Raw genomic sequence first — 9,082 nt, 5'->3', positions numbered from 1 at the left:
CCAGGCGGGTCTCGAACCCGTGGGCTCAGGCAATCCACTCACATCAGCCTCCCAAAGGCACGGGATTACAGGCTGAGCCACTGAGCCTGGCAAAATTTTTTTTTTAATTGTAGAGATGAGATCTCACCAAGTTGCCCAGGCTGGTCTCGAACTCGTGGGCTCAGGTAATCCTCTCACCTCAGCCTCCCAAAGTGCTGAGGTGGGATTACGGGCACTTGACCAGTTGTAATCATTTCTATAAAATCATCCCCAACAACTTCACTTATACTTTGAGGATCATTTGGAAATACCTTGACACCTGAGTTACCAATAAACACTTCTAAGTTTTCTTTTTGGATCATATTTTGCCCACTCAGTGTCTGATTAATTCTCACCAGTACTAGATTCACTGTCATAGATTATCTGTGTTATATTTCTTTGTTTACATTACACCATTATATCACTGTCTGTCTCACTATCACTAATAAGAAGTTCACCGAATTCAACTTCAACTTTGGAAATCTCATCAGCATATTTTTCTTCATTTTACATAATTAGGGTCAATTATTTTTAATGTTAAAGTATGAAAGCCCTGGAATATCAAAATACAAGTATACAACACCAATTGCAACAAAATAATGACCAACTTGCAATTTTCTTCAACTACATTAAAAAAAGACATTGTGCAGTTGATATCAGATAATTAACCCAATTAACATTTTCCTTGCCTGACTATTCATTTTCAAGCAAAATATAATAACACACACATAAGACAACATTGCCGCATTCAGGAACAGAATTTGCAAAGATGTAAATTCACATCAGTGGCAACTGGGAACAGAACTTGGAATGACGCGAATTCAAGTCAGGGGTTGCGAATGAGTTAATATAACACAAACCCTGAAAACAAGGCACAGAACACTGGCACAGAAACATTACTTAATTTAAACTGAATTTCAAAAATATGCATGTAATATGACACCAAAATTCTTTTTAATTCTGTTCATTCATACAAACATACTTTTTGAAAAAAGAGAACTGGATACACCTACACAAAACTCACACTGGTTGCCTTTAAGGTAAGGAGACTGGCTTTAATGGTCAAGATTTAGTACTGAGTTAAGTGACATAAAATGAAGACAGACAGCATGCTAGGAAGGGCAGATCCTCATATGATAGAAAGAGTAAGAGACATAATTCATGTATGAACTGTGTAATACAAAAAAGATTAATATACATAATGTATGCAAATATGCTAAAATGTTAAATATTAACTAGACTGTATAACAGACTGATAATTATTAAGTTGACCCATAATGAAGTTACTGACATTTAACTGTTTTAATATACAAAACAGGCCGGGCTTGGTGGCTCAGCCTGTAACCCCAGCACTTTGGGAGGTTAAGGCAAGTGGATTGCTTGAGCCCGGGGGTTCGAGATCTGCCTGGGCAACTTGGTGAGACCTTGTCTCTACAATAAATCAGAAATTAGCTGGGTGTGGTAGCACATGCCTGTAGTTCCATCTACTTGGAAGGCTGAGGCGGAAGGATTGCCAGAGCCCAGCAGATCGACGGTGAGATGGCCATGAGTGTGCCACTACACTCTAGCCTGGGGTGGAGTGAGACTCCAATTAAAAAAAAATACAGTGGGGCTCGGTGGCTCAGCCTGTAATCCCGCACCTTTGGGAGGCTGAGGTGAGTGGATTGCCTGCGTCTGCGGGTTCGAGATCCGCCTGGGCAACTTGGCGAGACCTCGCCTCTACAATAAATCAAAAAAATTAGCCAGGCGTGGTAGTGCACGCCTGTAGTTCCAGCTACTTGGAAGGCTGAGGCAGAAGGATCGCCGGAGCCCGGCAAGTCGAGGCTGCAGTGGCTGGGAGCGGCCACTGCACTCCAGTCTGGGTGACGGAGCAAGACGCCAACTCAAAAAAAAAAGGTAATTTCTGTTTTTTTTTTTTTTAGTTTGGAGATCATTAGTTTATTATATTTACATGATGAAAGATTTCGCAACTTCAGAGGAATGGGTAGTTTCATGTTGATGCCATTTCAACAGTGATTTGCTTTAGTCCACATACTTTCCAAGACTGTCATCACCTCCAAATAAGAAACAATCTTTGTCATCTCCATATTCTGGGAAAAGAACTTTATTTCCACCTTTCACACTAACTGGTTGAATCTCCCCACCCTTTCCTTTGATACCTGAGCCAATGGCTACCAGTTGCTTGCAATACCTTCCCCTGAGATTTTTCTGGAAGTATAATGCCTCCCTTGATTACAGTTTTGGCTGAACTCCTTTCAACCAATACTCAGTCAAGGAGCAGAAGAAACTTTCTAAATGCTTGTCCTGTAATGGCTCCCGTCCACTTGCTCTGGCTCTCGTGCTGCACGCAAGGAGATGAGCCACTCTCTTTTTTTTCCCTCCCGAGTCAGGGTCTCAACTGTCATCCAGGATTGAGTGTGGTGGTGCAGTCCTGGCTTACCACAGCCTTGACTTCCTGGGTTTAAGCAATCCTTCCGTCTCAACCTCCTGCTAAGCTGGGACTACAGGAGTATCCCACAATGCCTGGCTAGTTTTTGTATTTGTGTGTGTGTGTGTGAGCTGGAGTCTCACTCTGTCGCCCAGACTGGAGTGCAGTGGCCACTCCCGGCCACCGCAGCCTCAACCTGCTGGGCTCTGGCGATCCTTCCGCCTCAGCCTTCCAAGTAGCTGGAACTACAGGCGCACGCTACTACGCCTGGCTAATTTTTTTGATTTATTGTAGAGATGAGGTCTCGCCTGCCAGGCGGGTCTCGAATCCGCGGGCTCAGGCAATCCACTCACCTTAGCCTCCCAAATGCGCGGGATTACAGGCTGAGCCACCGAGCCCAGCGAGGCTACAATTATTGAAGGAAGGGTATATATGAGGGAAGCCCAACATTCACATTGATACTGAAATAAAAATACCAATCTTCAATTTTACATTCAGCAAAAAATGTCTACCAGGTGCAGTGGCTCATGCCCATAATCCCAGCACTTTGGGAGGCTGAGGTGAGAGGACTGCCTAAGCTCAAGGGTTTGAGACCAGCCTGGGCAGGCAACTTGGTAAGACCTCAACTATACAATAAATCAAAAAAATTAGTCAGGTGTGGTGACACATGCCTATGGTTCCAGCTACTTGGAAGGCTGAGGCAGAAGGATCGCCTAAGCCCAGCAAGTCAAGGTTGTGGTGGCTGTGAGCGTGCCACTGCACTCCAGTCTGGGTGACAGAGTGAGACTCCTACTCCCTCCCCCAAAAAAGTCCCAAAGGGTATTTTCTAAACTATGGCACAGAAAAACAGACCCCAAGCAGAAGTGCTGCTACATGGAATAAAACCTGGCATTTGGCAAAGCAACTGGGACCTGGGGATAGGGTGCTATGGGTTGAATATTTTTGTCCTCTCCAAAAATTCATGTTGCAACTTCATTCCCAATGTAACAGTAATGGGAGGTATGGCCTTTGAGAGGTGGTAGGGTCATGAAGGTTCCTCCATTTGTGAATGGGATTAGCTGCCCTTCTGAAGGGGCTTGATGGAGTTAATCCTCCCTTTTGCCCTTTGCCTTCCATGTAAGGACACAGAATTCCTTCCCTTTAGAGGATGCAGCATTCAAAGCACCATCTTGAAAGCAAAGACCAGGCCTTCACCAGACACTCAACCTACCAGTACCTTGACCTTGCACTCCTAACTTCCTAAACTGTGAGAAAATAAATTTCTCTTCTTTCTAAACCAAGTCTCAGGAATTCTGTTATAGCAGCATGAAACAGACTAAGACACAGTATAACGAAGCTAAGGAAGCCATAGTGAAGGGGCCCTAAAATTCTGCATAAAAATTCATCTCAGATCTTTGGCTGGTTCCTAATACATGTAGGTAAAGGGCAAGCCACCAGGAGAACTAGCAGAGAGCCACAACTGGGAGACTGAGAGCCAAGCAGAGATGTCAGAGGTTGCATAGTATTGGGGAGATGTTGCAGTTTGAATCCAGCAAGACAGAGATACTGGCAGACAGCGAAATGCTACAACTGCCATGTCCTAGAAGAACCAGACCCTAGGAAAAAGGATTATGCTTTAAGTGATAGAGATCCACCCTCACAAATTTTTTTTTTTTTGAGTTGGAGTCTCACTCTGTCGCCCAGACTAGAGTGCAGTGGCCACTCTCGGCCACCGCAGCCTCGAGCTGCTGGGCTCCGGCGATTCTTCCACCTCAGCCTTCCAAGTAGGTGGAACTACAGATGCGTGCTACCACACACCCAGCTACTTTTTTTATTTATCATAGAGATGAGGTCTCGCCAAGTTGCCCAGGCGGGTCTCGAACCCGTGGGCTCAGGCAATCCACTCACCTCAGTCAACCAAAGCGTGGGATTACACGCTGAGCCACCGAGCCCGGCTCACCCTCACAAATTTTAAAAACATGGTCCAGGAGGATTAGAATGATCTGCCATTAACTTAACTCTCTGGCAGAACAAAACAACATTTTTTAGAGGGAGCTGTATATCATACAAGTCTAGCATCCAAACAGAAATTACTAGACGTGAAAAAGCAAAAACATGACAAAAACGAGATAAATAAATCAAAAGAAGCAGATATAGGGATGACTCACAGATTAGAGTTAGTACGTAAACACTTCAGATGAACTGTAAAGTAATATGTAAAAGAATACAGAGGTGGTCAGTAAACTATGTAAGCTGCAATTTCTAAAGCAACCACTTTAAAAAAAGAAAGATTGAAAAAAGGAACAAATAGGACAAATATTAATAAACAGCCAGGTGATATACTTAAACCCAATTGTGCCAGTAATAAAATTAATCATAACTAAAATAAACCAAAAGAAAGAAATTGTCACCGGGCTCGGTGACTCAGCCTGTAATCCCAGGACTTTGGGAGGCTGATGCAAAAGGATTGCCTGAGCCCACAGGTTCAAGACCCACCTGGGCAACTTGGTGAGACCTCGTCTCTACAATAAATCAAAAATTAGCCGGGCGTGGTAGTACACGCCTGTAGTTCCAGCTACTTGGAAGGTTGAGGCAGAAGGATCGCTGGAGTCCAGCAGGTCGAGGCTGCGGTGGCCAGGAGTGTGCCACTGCATCGAGTCTGGGCGACAGAGTGAGATTCCAACTCAAAAAAAAAAAAAAAAAGAAAGAAAGAAAGAAAGAAATTATCAGGCTAGGTAAAAACCATGACCAGGGCAGGCATGGTGGCTCATGTCTGTAATCCTAGCACTTTGGGAAGCTGAGGCAAGAGGACAGATTGAGAGTTTGAGACCAGCCTGGACAACATAGTGAGACCTCATCTCTACAAGAAATACAAAAAGAGTAGCTGGGCATGGTGGTGTACACCTGTAGTCCCAGATTCTCCAGAGGCTGAAGAGGGAGGGTTGCTTGAGGCCAGGAGTTTGAGGTTGTGGTGAGCCACGACTGTGCCACTGCACTTCAGACTGAGCAATACAGTGAGACCCTGACTCCAAAAAAAAAAACAACAAAGAAAAAAACCATGAGCAAATTATATTTGTTTAGAATACACTATAAATATAAGAACACAAATCACAAATAAGTTGGAGCAAAAAGATTACAAGATATATAATACTAATAATAGCAAAGTAGGATTTATAACAGACAAGGAGTATTTTCAGAGATAGAGGGACATTCCAAAAAGATAAATGGGTAAATCCATCAGAAGACAGAATAATCATAAATATGCACACAAGTAATAACCACATATGCAATGAATAACATATCTTCAAATTATATCAAGCAAAAACTGATAGAACTAAAGCAAGGAACAGACAAATCCACATTTGTCCATTTTGATACCTAGCTATCAATCAACTATCAAAACAGAATGAAGAAATTTTCAGAAATGTAGTAAAAAAATGTATCACACATCCTTTCTCAAAAAGCAACTATAGAATGTACTCCAAAAAAACAATAGTAATCCAAAATAGACAAAGGCATGGGAAGGGGCAAACAAAAGATCAACAGAAGAGAAAGCTGAAGGCAATTGCAGAATGGCAGTGATTCTCTAATGACACCAAATTGCTTGTAGTATAGATTGGAACAGGGTGATTCAAAAGCAGACATTTGAGGATTGTAGCCAAGATACCTGCTGCCACTGTACTAACATTTTATTAACCTGAGGGTAGAATGCCTGGGTGAGCCGGGCCCAGATTCTTATCTGCCCTTGTTTCGGAAAGTACAGATAAGACAAGTTTGGGACATGTCTTGAACATGTCCTGATATCATCAGTCTCTCCACTCCACCCCAGACTGCCCTGGATCAGATGAGGACATTCATTTCATCTCACAAAAGTGTTCTACTTTAATTTGTTCCTGAGAGTTGACAGTTGACAAATGATATAAGAAGCAGAAAATACACAGCATCCTACTTCCTCTGATTATATTCCTATCAGACATGCTATAATACCTTTTTTATCCACAGTTTTACTCTGCCAGATGTCCCAACTGCATTGAGCCCAACGTTTTTCTATGTTTTTCATGACCTTGACTTTTATAAAGTCTCAGGAAAGCTGAATCTAGGCTATGCCCAGAGATTCTATTTGGGAGCCTTTGTCTAACAGTAGCAAAATTTCCAGACACAGCTACATTTGTACTACTAGATTTGAGGCAGGGCAGGTAGTGTAGCTTTAGACATAGATAGATGAGATTTTGTTCTGTTTTGCAGGCAGATAACAGGTTAGGAATTGTAAAGCATAACGGCCAGGCACGAGGGCACTGACTTACTGGAACATAACTTCCTGAAACAATACCTGCACTGATCGATTAGGTCCCCAGGCCCAGCCCTGGAATGCTGGGCAACTGGTAGACTCAGCTTCCTAAATCCCCAGCCCCAGCCGCAGAATGCAGCGTGGCTGGTACACTCAGCTACCAAACCAGAAACGAGGCGGAAAGGGAATGACTGGAAGCACTGGAGTATGGTATTCCCAAAAACAACTTAACCCTTTTCCCATTTGCCCCAAAATACTTGCTAGTGGTGCCTGCAGCTGTAGTGTTTACCTCAAGATAACTGTCAGATTAGTCATAACCTTACCCCTAAAGTTTGCCTCAAAATATCTTGCTTTTATTATTTTGGCATTGCTCTAGTATCTCAATAGTCTTTGGAAACAAATAACATTATTCTATTTATGGCATTCTGTTTCATTTTTTTGAGTAATTTTTGTTAGAATTAGAATCAAGCTCTGTTTAGAAATAACTCCAAGAACAGTTTTTATATTTTATTTTCCCACTGAAAATTAGTCAGGTTTGCATCAGCCTCAAAGAGTATGTTTATGTAAAATTAAATGAATGTGGCAGCAAGCTGCACCCTTTTTCCTAAACGGGAAGTGGGTTAAGTTGTAAAACAATAACTTTTGCCATTATTTCAACTATTTCACATGACACAAGTTAGCTTAGAAGAAAAAAAGTCAGTGATCAATGGATTGTTACTGCATTCTGCACCTAGCATACGGCACATAAATTTTTGCACAGAAATGTTTTGTTTCAAAAGAAGACTGCTTAACCATCACCTTAAAGAATATAAAGGCTGGGTTCGGTGGCTCAGCCTGTAATCCCAGCATTTTGGGAGGCCTAGGCGAGTGGATTGCCTGAGCCCGTGGGTTCAAGACCAGCCCGGGCAACTTGGCGAGACCTGTCTCTACAATAAATCAAAAATTAAGCCAGGCTTGGTGGCTCAGCCTGTAATCCCGCACCTTTGGAAAGCTGAGGTGAGTGGATTGGCTGGGCCCGCGGGCTCAAGACTCACCTGGGCAACTTGGCGAGACCTCATCTCTACAATAAATAAAAAAAATTAACCGGGCATGGTAGTGCGTGCCTGTAGTTCCAGCTACTTGGAAGGCTGAGGCGGAAGGATCGCCGGAGCCCAGCAGGTCGAGGCTGCGATGGCCAGGAACGGCCACTGCACTCCAGTCTGGGTGACAGAGTGAGACTCCAACTCAAAAAAAAAAAAAAAAATTAGCCGGGCGTGGTAGCGTGCACCTGTAGTTCCAGCTACTTGGAAGGCTGAGGCGGAAGGATCACCGGAGCCCAGCAGGTTGAGGCTGCGGTGGTTGGGAGTGTGCCACTGCACTCCAGCCTGGGCGACGGAGTGAGACTCCAACTCAAAAAAATAAAAAATAAAAAAAAAGAATATAAAGCAGTCAGCTAACAGTAACTCACTGTGTCCTTTCTCTTAAGGCATCCATGTTCACACTCTCTCTCGAATGTGTCTTTCTTTCCTAATAAATTCTACTTGATCTCACTCTTAAATGCTTTTTTTGGCACTGATGTCAAGAACTCATGGAACAACCCCCACCACCCAGCATAAGATTTGCTTGTGAAGTATGGCCACATTGCTCCTAGTAAGTCTGAATCACTTTATATAACCAGCAGCAATACCTGAGTAGCTTTATCTCCCCTTAGTTAACGCTAGCTAATATAATTTAAAAACAAATGATGGCCGGGCATGGTGACTCAACATCTGTAATCCCAGTACTTATGAAGGCTGAGGTGGGCAAACTGCTTGAATCCAGGAGTTCAAGACCAGTTTGGGCAACACAGCAAAACCTTGTCTCCACAAAAAAAAAAAAAAATCAAATAAAAGATGGGCATGGTGGTACACGCCTGTAGTCCCAGCTACTAGGGATGCTGAGGCAGAAGGATCATCTGAGTCCAGGTTGAGGCTGCAGTGAGGCATGATTGTTGTGATCATGCCACTGCACTTCAGCCTGGGTGAAAATGTGAGACCCTGACTCAATCAATCAATCAATCAATGATATACATGCCTGAAAGGGAAAAAAACCTCCACCAACAAGACAAAAGATTATGCAAACCAAGGCAATATTAATTACAGTTACAGTTTTTAAAAACTGAATTTTATGTTGATTAGGAATACATAAGTAAGTGGCAAAGTCTTTAAGAAAAGAAAGGGAAAGCCGGGCTGGTGGCTCAGCCTGTAATCCCGCGCCTTTGGGAGGCTGAGGTGAGTGGATTGCCTGAGCCCGCGGGTTCGAGACCCACCTGGGCAGCGAGACCTCATCTCTACAATAAATCAAAAAATCAGCCAGGCGTGGTAGCGCATGCCTGTAATTCCGGCTACTTG

The 9,082-nt window shown here is 43.3% G+C and overlaps 1 protein-coding gene and 1 pseudogene across 4 annotated transcripts in view; both read right to left on the bottom strand.

The window, feature by feature from the left end:
* ZFP1 (ZFP1 zinc finger protein) overlaps positions 1–9,082 on the bottom strand; it is a 30,328-nt gene that overhangs the window by 9,671 nt on the left and 11,575 nt on the right. The window lies entirely within an intron of this gene.
* Positions 2,041–9,082, bottom strand: part of LOC103270189 — a 9,447-nt pseudogene continuing 2,405 nt past the window's right edge.

This window comes from Carlito syrichta, unplaced genomic scaffold, assembly GCF_000164805.1.
Source record: "Carlito syrichta isolate Samal-C Ts95f unplaced genomic scaffold, Tarsius_syrichta-2.0.1 Scaffold309739, whole genome shotgun sequence".
NCBI classification, from domain to species: domain Eukaryota; kingdom Metazoa; phylum Chordata; class Mammalia; order Primates; family Tarsiidae; genus Carlito; species Carlito syrichta.
This window is presented reverse-complemented; position numbering and strand designations above follow the sequence as displayed.